Genomic DNA, 18112 nt, shown 5'->3' with positions numbered 1-18112 from the left:
GGGTCGGGGCAGGGCTGGACTGTGCCTCACCTGTCCATTGGTGTAGGGTGGGGTGGCGTTGCAAGCCAAGCCCCACCTATGCTGCCTCTCCTCACTGCTCAGTCAGTTTAGCAGAGAGTAAGTCAGCAGCCTGGCACTGTCACAGAGTGTTTTTTTTTTAATCACCTGATTAGAGACAGAGGCTCTAATAGGCTTCAAAAAAGGGTGTACCCGGGCGCAGAGCAGTGCGCCCCGAGCCCACCCATTGTGTGACAATAGCGAACGAGAATTCACTATTGTCACACGGATCCTCCTCCTGGCCAATCAGGAAGCGGGTCCGAGACCCGCTTCCTGATTGGCCGAAAGGCGAACGCATGCCATTGGCCGAGGAGGAGGTGGAAGGACTCGAGGAGATGCGGGGACTGAGGAGAAGCCGCCGCTGCAGGTAAGTCTCTCTGCATTGTCTGGTCTCTCTGCATTGAATGGGGGCACGCTGGTCATTCTGCATTGAAAGGGGGCATGCTGGTCATTCTGCATTGAAAGGGGGCACGCTGGTCATTCAAAATTGTATAGATTCATTTTACTTTAATTACATCAGTATTTTCATAACAAACAATAAATGTGCTTAGGGGGTAAGGGTTTCTTTAACTAATCTAGAGGAAGAGACTCAAGTGCTAAAATCCCGCGGGTTAGGGGGCGCAAATTACTTGCCTTGCCCCGGGTGCTGACAACCCACGCTACGCCACTGACACTGTATGCTACTTTCAAAGGGACTGAGAGATCCTAGTCCCTAAAGGACATTTGCATCATTTATTGGTCAGAGACTGTCAGTGTTTTGGAGGAGGACAGTTCTGGAAAGTGTACATAGGAAGGAAGTTGTCCCTGTTTTGTTGCAACCAAGCTGGGCATCCCATAATTCCTATTCCCCATCCAAGTTATTGCCCCTAATAAAACAGCAAAAACCAAGCTCAAAGACTGTTCCTTGTGTCTGGAGGAAGTGTCAAAAATACTTGTTGCCTGGCTGTGCAGGAGTGGGGAATGCAGACATCTGCAACCCCTGTGGGGGTAGAGCTACACTCACCTTTAATATTTTTACCCCTACATCCACTCTGTAGCTATGAGATGCCCTATGTAGCTAGTCCCACCCTTGGTCTTCATGCTTTAGCCTCCATTCACCACATACACTATGATTTTTTTTTTTACCTATCTAATGTTCATCTCTTATGTTTTTGGATTAAAGCTTTTAACTACCTGCAAGATGTCATTTGGATCGAGTCACTAGGGTTTTTTTTACTATAGACAAATCCACTGTGCACTACAAGTGCACTTGGAAGTGCAGTCAGTGTAGATCTGAGGGGGACATATGTGCAAGGAAATAAAAAACAGCAGTTTTTGCTTGCAAATGATTAGATGGTACAAATCAGCAGCACTTCCGTATATTTCAGATCTTCCCCACATATCTACAGCAACTGCACCTGCAGTGCACTTTCAGTGCCCAGTGGATTTGCCTTTAGCAAATCAACCCCACTGTCTCCTAAGCTACTGAGACTACAAGTTACGCTATCTCACCACAACTGGATTGGTTATAGCTGTCACACTTTCAGTGCTTAGATATTGCTGAAGCAGAACATAACCCCTGTCAGTATCTTTTTTTCCTTCATTGTCCCATTGTGGAGATTTTTCTTCCCTCACTGTTCCATAGCCAAACAGGCCGATTCCATACACTTGGAATCTGCCCACTCCATGGGCAGACTGGGGATGCGCATGGCCAGGTAGAGGGAAGGGAAGTCAGCAAACATCCGTTCACTGCCCTACCTTTCTACTTACTGACTCTGAAGCGACGTGTAAAACATCACTTCCGAGTCCCCATGTCACTTTCTGGATGGGGAAGAAGCTGATGAAACACAATCTGCGTTTCATCAGCTTAATTGCAGGGCAGGTCAAAAAGACACCTGATGTCTTATTTAAGAAAACCTGTCACCAAAAAAATCATCACATAGGAGACTTTTTGTCCCCTATGTGATATAAAAAAAAGTTTAGGAAAAAAAAACTAAAAAATTAAGAATAAGTGTAAAAAAAATTAACGTTCCACCCAATCACTTAAAATACTCCTCAAAAAAATGTTGAGCCTCTCTCTACCCCCACATACACACAAGTATGAACATAAATGCATGCGTTGGGGATGCCTACGCATGAAAACGTCAATTGCGCTGCACGTGTTACATATGGCCACACATGCCAGAGCGAGAGCAATAGTCCTAGGCCCATTATTTATGGTTACTTCTAAACTGATGACCTCCTATATGAAGCTGCTTTCTATGGTGGCGCACCGAGAAGGAGCGAAGCCTAGAGTGCCCATGGGGGACCCTAAAGAGGAGTTTCAGGACTCTTTAAGTCAACCATAGCATGAGACAGTACGTATAACATGTTTATTATTTTATTTTTTTTAAAATGTAAGCTTTACAAAGACTCCACCCCATCTGTACAGTGGCACAGTGCCACCTACTGGATGGAGGAAAACCTGTGTTTCCTGTTTACTTTTCTGTTACCTTTCTATTCGCTGCGATGGGCATCTGCATGGCCAATGGAAAGGCAAGGATAACAGGAAGGAGTACACTGCAGAAACTAATGGGGAGACGAGGGTATTGGCTTAAAACGTATTTTATTCAGTCCTTGCATGTAGTTCAAACAACAAGAATAAACCAGAAGGTTCACAAGGGTGGGGTAGTAGGAATGCATGGGGTCCACAGTTCCTCTACTTGGGTATCACTGTTGTAGACAACGGCCAGGGAATTCCCATAATCCACCACTGTATGGTCACATGACTACAGCTAAATTCTCATATCACAAAACTATACACATCATTTAATTGTGCAATAGAAAACAAAGGAGAAGCCAATATCTCCTAAGTACTCCATTAGGGAAAGCAATTTAAAGATCCATCTATTATGCAAATTCAACAATTTACTCGTAAATTGAAACATAATGAAATCTTTGTTTCATTCTTGAAATGAGCCTCCATTTCTGGGAAAAGCCTAGTAAAAGGGAGTGTGCTCTAGCAATGTGTGTTTCATCTACAGACCATTGCATACCCTGATTCATGTGCCATGGATAATATACAATCTTAGAAAATAGAACAATGAATAGGAAATTGGACCCCTGTTGTGTATGATGAGACAATAATCCATAAACAGAAAATATATAAAAAGGCACTTAATGTACTTTTCTCCTTTTTACTATCAGAAACAAAATAGATATAAATATGGGTAGAATATTGTCGCAGAGATTTGGGTGCAGGCTTTTTCAGCATCGGCAATATTATGTCAACACATATCATTTTTTTCTAGAGATTATATAGCATTAGATTATTTTGATGCAGGAAATGTTTGGCTTGATATTATCGGTACCTATATTGCCATGATTGTATTCATCACTGTGTATACATTTCACCTTTGATTTAGGCTGTGTTTGCTCATGCAACATAACACGCATTAACAATATTATAATATTCCCATCGCACATGTTCCTTGAAATGGAAAGGAGTAAGCTGGTGCTGTAGCAACTACCAGCTGGAGACCAGAACATCATAAGCCAAAGCATATATAACCAGCACATCAGGGATCTTCAAGATAGAGTTCCAATTTTTATTAAAGTGATCACATCACAGCGGTAAGGGGGAGCATTTTTGGAGTCACTTTGTAGGCAGGTTCAGTCTGCTTTCTTCAATGTAAGTGACACTGTTTGGCAGCGGCATTACAGTTGGAGAGGAAGTCAAGTGGAACATGATTCCTCTATGGTTTCCTGGGTCACTACTCCATGTGACCCAAATGGCCATCTTGGGTAAGGTAGAGCCTATTTAAGGCCCTTGCTCTCCAGGTTTGGTGTGCATTTTGCGAATAGGTAGAGTAAGGACAGGTACCCTGTCTGCTAGGGACAGAATTAGTAGCCGGAAATCGTAGGGCTTGCAACTTCACTGGACTTCATCCTGCTTGGGTACGAGAGGGCCAGGCCGCATTCTGCCCCTCCTAACAGGCTTTGTCAGTTTGGCTGAAACCTGCACCCTACACGTCATTGGGCCTGTGAGTGTCCCGGGTTGGGGTTGCCTTCCCTGGGTTTGTTGTGAACTGTCTTGTGTAGTTTCAATACATTCCTTCATTGCACCTGGGCTGTGTGTTTTATTGCCGCTGCACCCCACCTACACTGCCTGACGAAGGGGTCCTGAGGCCCTGAAATGTTGCATTTTTACCACTGTAATGTGATTACTTTAAAAAACGTTGGGATGTTCTCTTAAAGATCCATGGTGTGCTGGCTTTGATTTTTTACATGCATTATGGTTTGGTTTTATTAACATGCATTTCATTAAAGCAGTCAATTTATTTGAATGGGCTGCCTAATGTATGGCAATGCACCTAAAATGTAGTGTAACACCCTCCTAGATAGGTGCTGGAGAGAGAGTATAGTTTTGGATCCTTTCTGCTTACCAGAAAGATTGCCAGGTACATCGATATCGCTCTCTTCCTACCAGAAAACATGATCTTCTAGTGAAGTCTGCTCATGGTGCTCAGGTACAGCTCAGTTTGTCAGAAGTGTTTCACACTGGTCCAATAGGGAGGCATATTGGACAGTGGGAGGAAACCTGACAAATGAGTGCACAGGCATTTACTACAGCCCTTGGCAGAGGAAAGTGCATTGGTGCATGCTGGGATACTGTATAAATGCCATGGGCAAATGTGCTTGAGGGCTTTCAGCTGGAGAGCTGGGTCCCAGAGAGAGGGGGAGGCTGCCCCTCCTCTGTAGAAGATGCCATGCGGCCTCAGGTGGTTGACCTGAGGGCCTAAGAGTTAGAGAGGAACTGAAACAAAGGTCCTGCAGAGCTGACTAGAAGGGAGACACTGGAAAGGATATGATTCTGCATACAGTGAGTACAGATCTGTGTCAAGGGGCCTGTCTTGAACTGGGTCATCCCTTTAGCTAGATGAGTCAGTGGACAGTGTCAGTAAAGGGGATGCTAGAGAGTGACCTGAAGATAATGTAGTGCATCAAGTCTGCTGCTGGAGAGAGAGCAAGAAGACTTAACCCCTTCCATACAAGTGGCAGTATGATTAAAGCAGTGTGTCTGCTTCCACAAGTAACCTGGTGAGGCCAAGTGAGAGTTGTCCTTATCAACTGTTTCAAAAAGGAACCCCCATAGTGTGGTGTGGGACTTTAAGGGTAACAATAAATTATATAGTTAAAAAAATGTTGTTTCTAAAAGTTTTTATTTTAAAGACTGAAACATACTTTATATGTCTTGTATCACTAATTTCTCAATAACACATAATACAAAATAGCATAAACAGATTGGCCATATGACAAAAAATGGCTCATACATGAAATTGAAACGATACATAATACAATACAAACACAGTGTTCCTAAAGGAGTGGTGCATTATCCAACGCGTTTCGATACATATGTGATAAATGACATTGATCTTCGTCAGGGATTTCTGAATCCACTCCTAGAAGAAGGGGGTATAACATAATATAAGCTTGATGAAACGATTTACTTAAACATAAACGACATCATACTATGCATCTGTGATTCTTCCCTGGGGATCATCAGAAAAGGAAAAGAGAAAAGAAAGAAGAAGAAAGAAAAGAGAGGCAGAGAACAAGAAAGAAAACCTCCCCATATTCAGAACCTCCCCGACGAAGAGGTGTTACATCACATACCTGGCAACCCACACCTTGCCTTATCTCCTGTTGATATCCTTATATTTTCATTCAAATGGAGGCTAGAGACAAGTATAAAGTTTTCTGATTCTTGGTCCTACAACAATAGATATGTTCAAGCTGAGAATTTGATTTCCAATAAAAAGAGAAAGCAAACTCCAGCAGTGTCGCAGATAAAAGGGGGGGATATAATTAATCTGAAAAAAGGCTTACCTAATTGTTTACATACCAGCTGATTGTGAATTAAAACCATACATAAAGTGTACATATTGGGCCTATTCACCCCTCAGGTTCCCATACACCAGAAAGAGAGAGAGGAGAGGGAGGGGCCCTTTCATTCATCCTTCATCTGGTATGGGGAAAAAGGGAGGAAGGTAAAAGTTAATCCAAAATAGGGATTAACTTTTACCTTCTTTGGATTAACTTTTACCTTCCTCCCTTTTTCCCCATACCAGATGAAGGATGAATGAAAGGGCCCCTCCCTCTCCTCTCTCTCTTTCTGGTGTATGGGAACCTGAGGGGTGAATAGGCCCAATATATACACTGTATGTATGGTTTTAATTCACAATCAGCTGGTATGTAAACAATTAGGTAAGCCTTTTTTCAGATTAATTATATCCTTTTATCTGCGACACTGCTGGAGTTTGCTTTCTCTTTTTATTGGAAATCAAATTCTCAGCTTGAACATATCTATTGTTGTAGGACCAAGAATCAGAAAACTTTATACTTGTCTCTAGCCTCCATTTGAATGAAAATATAAGGATATCAACAGGAGATAAGGCAAGGTGTGGGTTGCCAGGTATGTGATGTAACACCTCTTCGTCGGGGAGGTTCTGAATATGGGGGAGGTTTTCTTTCTTGTTCTTTGCCTCTCTTCTTCTTTCTTTTCTCTTTTCCTTTTCTGATGATCCCCAGGGAAGAATCACAGATGCATAGTATGATGTTGTTTATGTTTAAGTAAATCGTTTCATCAAGCTTATATTATGTTGTACCCCCTTCTTCTAGGATTGGATTCAGAAATCCCTGACGAAGATCAATGTCATTTATCACATATGTATCGAAACGCGTTGGATAATGCACCACTCCTTTAGGAACACTGTGTTTGTATTGTATTATGTATCGTTTCAATTTCATGTATGAGCCATTTTTTGTCATATGGCCAATCTGTTTATGCTATTTTGTATTATGTGTTATTGAGAAATTAGTGATACAAGACATATAAAGTATGTTTCAGTCTTTAAAATAAAAACTTTTAGAAATAACATTTTTTAACTATATAATTTATTGTTACCCTTAAAGTCCCACACCACACTATGGGGGTTCCTTTTTGAAACTTTTGTCTAGGGATTATGGTAACACATTTCCCTATAGTTGACTACACACCCTTTACAGTCCTTATCAACTGTAAATAGTTCAAGTTGTAGTATCCCACTATTCCCTTCTCCCATCCAAGTTCCACAATAAATACCAAAAACCAAAAAACCTAAGCTGTTTATTGAGTAATGAGCCATTGGGAGTAAGGATGAATGTGTGAACCGTTTCTAAGTGACTGTCTGTAGGTAATCAGAGGAGGCCAAAGAAGTCATCATACAGCAAGCCCTAGGGGACAGTGCTACATCAGCAAAAGGGATAGTACTTACATTCAATGTGAAGCGTCCCTTGTGCACAGAGAGTAGTGGTAAAGCATATATAATACCCACTGTACAGAATACAGCATTTAGGAGTACCATCCAGAGTCCTTTAATATGTAACATACCACACAGCATACAGAGATTAGCAGTTCTGAGCATGTAATGTACAAGGTGTTACAAAATTCTCACCACTGCACCCTGCATGCTGTGCCATACATTATATACTCTTTGTCACTGAAGTCTGTATGCTTCACTGTCCCCCAGAAAACTTCCCTGGTCTTCCCTAAGCAAAAAATGCACCTTTCACACAAGTATCCCCCCTCCCCCAAAAGTAACTATCAAGTCCACACACCTGTGTCCCCCATTCACAGCACACCAATGCATCCCTCATCCATTGCTCACCTTCTTCTTCCATCTAAAGCTCACACCTTTGTCACCACCTATGTTTCATCTTTGCACCCCCAGCTTCCCCCACAGCTCTCACTTCTGCACAACCTGGGCCGCTCTCCCCCTCCACATCTCTCCCTTGAGTCCTCTGCCCTCTGCAGCTCTCCTCTTTGCACAAATACCCCCCCCCCGCTCTCCTCTCTGCACAAATCCCCCCCCCCCACACTTTCACAGTTCTCCTCTCTGCACAAATACACCCCCCCCTGTTCTTCTCGTTCCCCTCTCTACACAAATCAAACCCCCCCAGTTCTCCTCTCTGCACAAATCCCACCCACCTCCCCCACTTTCACAGCTCTCCTCTCTGCACAAATCTTCCCCCCCCAAGCACTCCTTTCTGCACAAGTCTTCCTCCCCAGCCCTGCTTTCTGCACAAACCCCCCCCCCCCAGCTCTCCCCTCTGCACAAATTCCCCTCCCTCTCCCAAGCTCTCCTCTCTGCACCCCCCCCCCCAGCTCTCCTCTCTGCTAGACCCCCACTTTCACATTTATGCTCTCTGAACAAATAATGCCCCCACTGTCCTAGCTCTTTACTCTGCACAACCCTCCCCCCCCCCCCATACTCCTCTCTGCACAATTTCAGTCCCCTGAAGGCTCTCTCCCTCCTGCCCCCGCCTTTTCATTCACAGCCCCCTTGCCTCTTCTGCCACCACTGCTCTTTATGGTATGCATGAGCTTTTTTTTTTTTTTTAACTCAGAAGTCTGACGATGGGAGAGCTCCACCTATCAGGACTGTAGCACAGAGCTGAGAAAGAATTCCTCAGCTCTGTGCTACAAGGTCTGAGCAGCAGTGGCAGGTTGGAAAAAAAGCTGCCTCCCAAATCACCACAGGCACCTGTAGAACCACTGACCAGGGCTCAAGGGCAGTAGCCCTGGGTGCCCAGAGCTAGTACAGTAAACCCCCGCTCCATCGCGGTTCCGTTTTTGCGGTCCCGGTATATTGCGTTTTTTTTTTGTAATGTTATTTTACTATATAAATCATTAAAAATGAAATATTTTTTGTGTTTTCCATAGCTCTTGCTATGTCTCTCAGTATCTTTTATGTGTTTAAATGAGTTTCTATTGTTTTAAAAGTGTTTAAAGATCTTAAAATGCTTTTACACGTACAGTGACAGTAAAAAAAACATGCCTACAATGCATTTTAATAGGGTTTTTCTATTTCGCGGATTTTCACTTTTCGCGGCTAGGTCCGGAACGTAACCCCCGCAATGGAGGGGGGTTTACTGTACAGAGAAGCCAGTAGAGGAAGTGAGCTATGCAGAAAACGTCCTACTGGCTTCTGGGGTAAATGACAGGTTGGAGAGGAGAGGGGTGCCGAACAGAGTTCCATTTGAAAAAAAATCCCTGCTTTTTCCCCATAAGAATTGCCATTCATTTCAAAAATAAAATTGTCAACAATTCATGATGAGAACTCCAATGTCCAGCTTTCTCCTCCAACCAACATACCGGGTCAAACACCACACTCAATACTTCCCTCCTTCGGCCCTGTCCTCTCACAATTACTACAGCCCCCTTCCTGCCACATCCTAAACTCTCTAACCCACATATTTAATCTCTCCCTCTCTACCGCTTACCTTTCCTTCCCCACATACTGGACCCCACCTGTTTGAATAACTTAAGACACATCTCTCTACTCCCGTTTGTCTTCAAGCTTCTTGGATGCATTGTCCACAACCGTATAAGCTGCTACCTTGCTGATGACAACCTTCTCAACTCCCTACAGTCTGGCTCCCACCCACAACATTCCACTGAAACTGCCCTAATAAAACTCAATAATGACCTGCTAAAAGCAATGGCCATTACTCCATAGTCAAACCTAGACCTTTCTGCTGCCTTTGACACAGTAGTCCACCCACTCCCAATGAACTCCACTCCCTTGGCCTCCACGACTCTGCTCTTTCTTGGTTCTCTTTTTACCTATCTCAGTGTACTTCAAGTCTCACCTACAACACCATCTCCTCCACTACACTCCTCTTCCCCTTTCTCTTTTGGTACCCCAAGGCTCCATCCTTGGACCCCTCCTGTTCTCTCTCTACACCACTTCCCTGGCCCCAGTTGATAACCCCCCACAGCTTCCAATACCACCTCAAAGCCAATAACACCTAAATCTAGCTCTCTACTCTCCAGCTTACCCCCTCGATCTCCTCACGTATCACCCATTTACTGAGGGAAATATCGGTATGAATGTCACACCACTTCCTCAAACTCAATATTTCTAAAACTAAGCTTGTAATGTTTCCTCCTCCTTTACCATAGACATTAACATCACAATTACTGGTGTCTCTGCACATGCCAGGGTGCTGGGAGTAATAATGTATTCATTTTTAGCCTCTGACTTATCAATATTGATATTTTATATGTGTAGTGTTACCTCTCGTGAGAGCTGCTGGTATTTTGCCAAGGTCTTCCCCCTTTTGCCATGCAGCCAGGCACAAGGTAGATTCACACAGCCAGGTGCACACAAACTTCCACTCATTGTCTTTAATGACCAGTCTAGGGGTTTTGTTTTTGTTCTTTTATTTTTGGAGAGCTTGGATAGTGAAGGATATTTAGTGTGGATACTCCAAGAAAAATAATTATTCACAATTGAGGAGGACATCTAACTGATCTCTCTGGTAAGCTCTAGTGAAGTCCTTGCTGAAAGCAGATAGCAGACTTCTCCTTGAACTTAGCAACAAAGTAGTTTCAGGAGTGAGCACAGTTCCTCAGTAGTCGTAGTAGCAGTGGTGTGGCCTGGTTGGAGCCCAGGCTGAGGTTGCCATACACTTAGGACTAATGGGATTTTGCAATGTGTGTCTACAAGGAGCTTCTATTTTACACACAGCACACCGAGCAAGCTACAATATCCATTTTTGGAGAGCTTGGATAGTGAAGGATATTTAGTGTGGATACTCCAAGAAAAATAACTATTCACAATTGAGGAGGACATCTAACTGATCTCTCTGGTAAGCTCTAGTGAAGTCCTTGCTGAAAGCAGATAGCAGACTTCTCCTTGAACTTAGCAACAAAGTAGTTTCAGGAGTGAGCACAATTCCTCAGTAGTTGTAGTAGCAGTGGTGTGGCCTGGTTGGAGCCCAGGCTGAGGTTGCCATACACTTAGGAATAATGGGATTTTTGCAATGTGTGTCTACAAGGAGCTTCTATTTTACACACACTGAGCAAGCTACAATATCCAATCACAGCTCTCTGTTAAGCAGACAGCCATTAAATTTACCTAGATGTTGCTCTGTTAAGCAGAGAAACCAAAAACTATTCTATATTAATCCTAGCACCCAGGGCTGCTGTTAGAAATCTCGGGGCCCCGTACAGACTACCTGGCAGGCCCCCCCCCCCCCCAAGAAAATATTAAAGATATATTTAGCTAAAATTACAACAAAATCACTATTATCAGACACAAATATAACATAACTCGCATAATTCCTGCTAAATCTAAAAAAAAAACTATGTTAAATAAAAAAGAAGATGAGATGAGAAAAATATACAGGCTGGGCATTAGGTGCTCAGTGATCAGGGAGACAGAGAGAGAGAAACAAAGTTACAATTTACAAATAAACTCCTGAGCAGAGATAAGTGCTGGGAGGGGGTAGGGGCACACAAGGGAGGGGGATTAGTGAGGCACAACTGTCTCTTTCTCAACAGATAAAAACTGATAGCAGGGAGAGGGACAGATCAGATTCAGGTGCTGGAGGAAGATTGCTGTATTTGTTGTCCATCACTAATTTCCCTCTCTGTGTGGGCCCCCCTGTGTGCTCGGTCCCCCTACAAGAAGGCTGGTGGTCCCCCCCTATCAGCGGCCCTGCTAGCACCTACCTAGGAGGGTGTTACACTCACCCCCCCCGACAAAAATAGGCCAAGCCCTAACTGGCTTAGGCAGCTGCCCCTACAAAAACTTTTTACAAAAATATAGGCAGAGTATACCACAAACTTGGAGGGGGAAAAAAGGGGGTTAAAGCGGAGTTCTGGGCACAAAATCGATATTTTTTTTTGTGCCCGTCCGCTTCTACACCTTCACCTGAAAAGGAATTGGATAGTTAGGTTTTTTTTTTTTATTTACTCACCTTGTAATTGAAGATCGAATATACTCACCTAGTCTTCACTTCCTCCCTCTGTGCCGCGGCTCCGCCGTCACTTCCGAGCTTGCACTGATTCCTGGGAGCTGAACGTCATCGCTCCCAGGAATCAATGCGACGGCACCGGCCCCGCTCGTCACTTCCGGGAAGCTGTCCAGAAGCTGTAGAGGAATGCGGCGCCGCACCGGAAGTGACGAGAGGGGCCGGTGCAGGCGCATTCTGGGAGAAGAAGACGCGGAAGAAGACGCCGAAAAGGACCGCGCCGGCTTCAGCTGCCCACAAGAGAGATGGAAACGCTGTGGAAGAAATTTTATAAGTGAGCATTTCTTCTAAAAGGTAAGTGCGAACCGGGACAGATCAGAGGCTAGCCATTGTGGAATGTACTAGCCCTGACTGTCCCGGGGGTATGTTTGTTGAAAAATGACTTCTGTGCCCGGAACTCCGCTTTAATAAATGAACAGGGCCAATGTGGCATTCCACATATGTGGCCAGTAAATACAATGGATTAGGGTGCAAAAATATGATTCTCTGCTTTAAAAATATAAACACTGGTTTATGTAGAGCCCTAACGAGTGCACTTTGTTTGTGCACCCCCTGCCAAAAATATACTGTAAATCCGGGTTTCTCAACCAGGGTTCTGTGGAACTCTAGGGTTCCTCCTGAGGTTGCTAGGGGTTCCTTGAGCATTGAGCAATTTTTGCCTCTCACTAATGTGTCATGAGTTGTAGATTTTTAATTTTTAGCAGGGGTTCCCCGAGACCAGAAATTTATTTCAAGGGTTCCTCTGTGTTAAAATGGTTGAGAAAGGCTGCTGTAAATGATTGGTGGGATGAAATAAACAACCACAAACCTGAATAATCTTAAACTATCTAACAATACAGCAGTTTTATACAGCATAATACAGAGGACTTCGTCTGCCGAGGCCCTAGAATTTCCTTGAACTCCTCCAGGAAGCCAAGAGAGAACACATACTGTCAGGGCTGCTGTTAGAAATCACGGGGCCCCATACAGACTACCTGGCAGGGCCCCCCCAAGAAAATATTAAAGATATATTTAGCTAAAATTACAACAAAATCACTATTATCAGACACAAATATAACATAACCCACATAATTCCTGTTAAATAAATAATAATTGTCTCTTTCTCAACAGATAAAAGCTGATAGTAGGGAGAAGGACAGATCAGATTCAGGTGCTGGAGGAAGATTTCTGTATTTGTTGTCCATCACTAATCCCCCTCTCTGTGTGGGCCCCCCTGTGTGCTCATGCCCCCTACAAGAGGGCTGGTGGTCCCCCCCTATCAGCGGCCCTGCATACTGTATATATATTTGTCACACATCCTATTTACAGGCTAACCGTGGGAGCATCCTCTCCTCCCTCCAAAAGGCAACTACTAAATAACATTATTGTAGTAAGCAAATTATCGGTAACTACCCCCTAAGGGCAAACTCTTGACATGTCATCTCTCAGAGCACTGAAAGAAGACAGAGGTAGACATCCTAACTAGACTAACTACCTAAGCATTTTTAAAAAAGATTTAAACTTCAGCAAATTAGTCAGCAATACGGACGTCCTTCCAAAAAACTGGGTTCCGACTTTGGAAGTCCATGAACCCAAATGAAAGATGTGGAATCCACTCAACTGGTACCTGCAGTGCCACCACCTCTGAAAGTAGTTACTTGATTGCCGGAGTCTGTGTTGATGAGCTATTACCTGCACCTAAAGCCCCGTACACACGATCAGATTATCGAACGATCTGTCGTCCGTTTTTTGTGGCATGCTAGTCTGATGTGGAAAGTGAAGAGGTTATTTTCATACGAATTTTCCCGTACGACAGAATTCTACTTCAGAAGTGATGTCATGTGTTGGATTGTTTTCTATGTGTTCTTTCGTCTCTGAGCATGCCTAGTCTTGCTCTTAAGATTTTTTTCCGTTGAAATCTGTACTAATGAGACCAAAATCGGACGTTGTATTACGGACGACAAAAATTATATAGCCTGCACATCAGGATTTTGTCGGCCGAAAAGTCGGAGTTGGCTGGCCAAAGCACCATACTAACAATCCGAAAATCGGCAGATCGGTCGTTGGACGAAATTTACCTTCAGATTTTCTTATCGTGTGTACAGGCCTTAAAGCAACAGCTCAAACGACTTCTCCTGTGATATGAAAGCAAGACTCTGATATGTAAGGGGTGCTTCTGCTGTGAAAGGGGAGGCTCTGATGTGTAAGAGGTACTCTGATGTGAAGAGGAGGCTCTAATGTGTAAGGAGTGCTTCTAATATGAAGGGGGGCTCTCTTCTGAAACAGGGCTCTGATGTGAAGGGGGACTCTGATGTGAAAGGGGGACTTATGATGTAATGGAGGCTTCCTATATGAAGTTATTACTTGGAGCCTGCTTATTCCGTAATTTTATTTTGATTCATTAATTTATAAAAAAAAATGATATTTGTCAGCCCTCGGATATTTGTAAAATATACAATGTACTGAAAAATTTGAAAATGACTGCTTCAAGCTAACAGCACTGTTGCACTCCTGACTCTCTTTTTTTCTCTCCTTCTATCTTTTTTTCTTTGTTCTGTTCTTTCTTTTATACCTAATTTTTAAACAAAAAATCAACAGGCTCCTCTGAAATTTGTATATTTGAAGCTTTTTGGACTTTCTTAACCCAAAATAAAATTTTCTTGTCTGCTTCACACATTTGTTTTAACGAAGTAAATCTTTTAATTCCTGATCCAAGTGGAATGAAATCCCCATCTGGGTGGTTGATAGGAGATTAATGACATCATACCCCAGTGCACAAATGATAAACAAACCTTAGGGACACAGCTAATGAGCACATTATGAGCTTCTTAAAACGAGACTAATGTCTTCTAATTGTCAATGAGTTCTGCTGGATTAAGCTTTTTCCTCTACACAAGTGCTTATGCAAAATGAATCACTGCCTGACCCACTTCTGAGCCCCGAAAAACACGGGTATCTCAAATAATTTATTAGGTCTTCTTTACACTTTACACAGATGTTAAATGGAACTCTGTCCTAAATTATGGAGGCATCAGCACTCCTCCATTGGTTGTCAGGCCAGAAGACTATATAGAATGGCTGGCTATCAAAGCATTCTCTTCATAATGCCCGCCATGATTTCTTTTTCCAATATTTGTACCCTGGGTGGAATTTATTTCTGCACACATTTTGTGTGTGTGCTTGTCTTCTTTATTAAAGAAATGGATAAAAACCAAAAGACATTTGTAGAAAATTCTAATTATTACCCACATATACACCGAGCAGCCATATCCTTATGAACACCCATCTATTATTGAGTAGGTCCCCTTTTTGCTGCCAAAACAGCCCTGAACCATCAAGGCATGAACTCCACTAGAGAGAGAATCATACTGCCTCTGCCAGCTTACCGTCTTCCCATACTGCATCCTGGTGCCATCTCTTCCCCAGGTAAGCGACACACACACACACACACACACACACACACACATGGCCATCTACACTAAGGTTGGTGTCACCTGGTGCAATAAAACATAACATCACCACACCCTCCCCCCAATAATTTTTGCAACCTGCGTTTGGGGTGTTGTTACCTTTGAACTTACACCTGCAGGAGATCGCAAGGGCAGTGCAACTGGAATGCGGTGCGGGAAGTCGTATGGGGACGTGGCTTTCCCACATTGCATACACGTGGGCAAGACCCTAAAATTGTGAGGCAGTCCAATATAGTCGGGATAGTGGAGCAGGTAACTCTTTCAGGGCCTGTTCACATTGGTACACGGTGCTGGAAACCCACGTTCCCTGCACATTTCCCGCACTGCATTCCAGATACACTGCCCTTGTGATCTGCAGTGGGTGTCAATGCAAAGTTCAGGACACCCCAAATGCAGGTCGCAATTGCAGTGCGTTTGCCTGAATCATTTTGCATGGTACCGAACTACCATGCAATCCAGTTGCAGTGCATTTCCAAAAGTAGTGCATGCACTACTTTTGGTGTGGTGCAGTGTGATTTCAGCCCATTTGAAACAAATTGGCTGAAATCGCACTGCACCTGGATCACACTTAAATCGCACAGGAATGAACAGCGCGTTCTTGTGCGATTCATAGTGTGAATGAGCCCTCAAGCTGTGAAAAAAAAAGAACTCTATTTAATAAGAGCCTAAAAGAAAGCATTTATTTAAAAAATAAAATCTATAAGGCACTCACAAAAGCGATCATTCATTAAACAAAACTGTGGGGAAGATGACATCCAATCACAGACTTAATGAGGAGAGGATCTATCACCGTTTGGAGATGAGATGCCTGTGTCTTCATGCTACACTGGCCACTGTCAAACAAGGTCCCACTTCCTGGATCGGCCCCTATGATAGACGTCACCCTGGTCCAATTTCCTGGCATTGGACCAGTATGCTGCCCATCATAGGAGCCTATTCAGGAGGCGGGACTTAGTTTGACAGCGGCTGGTGTAGCATGAAGTCACTGGCATCTCATCTCCAAGCAGTGATAGATGCCCTCTCTGTCTGCTCCGGCCGGCTTTTCTCCCCATTCAGGCTGTGATCGGATGTAGTGCGTCACAGTTTTGTTTAATGACTGATGGCTTCTCAAACACTTCAACCGGCCCTGCATGTCTACTGTGGAAGGGGTGCAGCCTTTCAGGGGGGCATCAGAGTGCCCCCCAGGCCAGTCCACCCCTGGTGTCACCCCTCTGGCAGGTGTCAACCGGGTGTGGTCTGCACCCCATAACGACGCTACTGGCCATCTATATGGTATAAAAGAAAGTATGATGTATCAGACCAGGCCACCTTCTATTTAAATATGGGTGGAGCATGAAATATGTTCCAAAGGCAAACGTGAGGAAATATTACAAATGTAGCCAGGTGTTTGGCTAAGAAAGGAAAGTGAGAGAAACACTGGTTCCAGCTTCTCCCTATAGCTGTCGAACAATACTGAACTGGTTAACAGCTGTATCAGGAAGATAATCAAGCTGATGAGTAGGAAGAGTTTGATTGAATAAGTCCGGCAGCATTGTACTATAGGAATTGTAGTCTAGAGGAGAGAGATTTTACTGTAATCAAGAGCTTTTGAACTGCATTTCTTGGAGAGAGATTGCCAGAAGGAGAGGAAAGAGCATTGTTTTCTCAAGCTATACAGGACACTTGCTCTTGCCATGAGGGAGACCAGAGAGTGCACATCACTGTACAGCGTGCACCATCACTGCTGCATATCGGCGGCCTGAGTGAGATCCGAAGCACTGAGTTTTGGGGTGCCAACAGCCAGAGTCACCTGGGGGCAGAGCAGAGAGTGGACTAATCACTGTTTGTGACTAATCGGTGAGCTGCAATATCACTAAAACTGGTTAGCTGCTGCTGTGGGATTTACTATCTCATGCCAGAGAGACTGAGCTGCTTAGGAACTGATCATACAACCATCTAGTACCCCTATTGCTGTTTATATGCTTGACTGGGACTATTTTCACTTGCACCAATGGTACAACTGGGCACCAACACTAGCCGGCTGAAGAATTAAGACTAAAAACTGTCCCTCTACAGCTGCTACACAAAGACCTTTACCTATTGCTTATGCTAAGAGGTACCTCTCAGTGGACATTGCACTATATCCTAGCCATTCTCCTATAGTGCATTCTAGACAAGTTATAGTATTTTTATTCACATTGAAGTCAATGCTTACATGCACTGTTTTTTGGTGACTTTGCTAATTCATGAGGTAATTCCAGTCTAGTGGTACAGAACTCTATTCTATGTTACTGTGGCCTAGTGATTATACTGTTTAGCGGACTGTGCCTGAACCTACCTTCCGTGTGTTCATTTACGCTCAAACCACCATTTATTCTAACTCATATCAATACATTGAGTTAATTTACCACTAAATGGTCTTGTGTCTATTTCCTGGTGCTAGCTCACAGCCAAAGGTATCTATACTTCTGTTCTTATAAGTACTTTCAGTAAGCCCCTGTTCTCACCGGATGTGACTTGACAGACCAAAGTCGCATGACAAGTTGCACCCTATATGTTGCTATGGATCCATTCAAATCAGTGCGAAGTGAGTCACAGTGCCTCTGAAAAAGGTTCCTACACTATATTTGTGGGACTTTAAGTGCGATTTGCATTGACTTCTTGCATGAAGTTGCACAGATGTCGGCAAGCCGCACATGAAGTCACACTGATCGGTAGCTTTAAAATTGGGCTGAAGTAGCGCGACTTCAAAGCCACACCTGGTATAAACCAAGACTTCCATTCATTCAACCAGGTGTGTCAGAGGG

Source organism: Pelophylax lessonae, assembly GCF_965119305.1.
Source record: "Pelophylax lessonae genome assembly, chromosome: 2".
Taxonomy (NCBI): domain Eukaryota; kingdom Metazoa; phylum Chordata; class Amphibia; order Anura; family Ranidae; genus Pelophylax; species Pelophylax lessonae.
The sequence above is the reverse complement of the archived record's forward strand: the minus strand, read 5'-3'. Positions refer to the sequence as shown.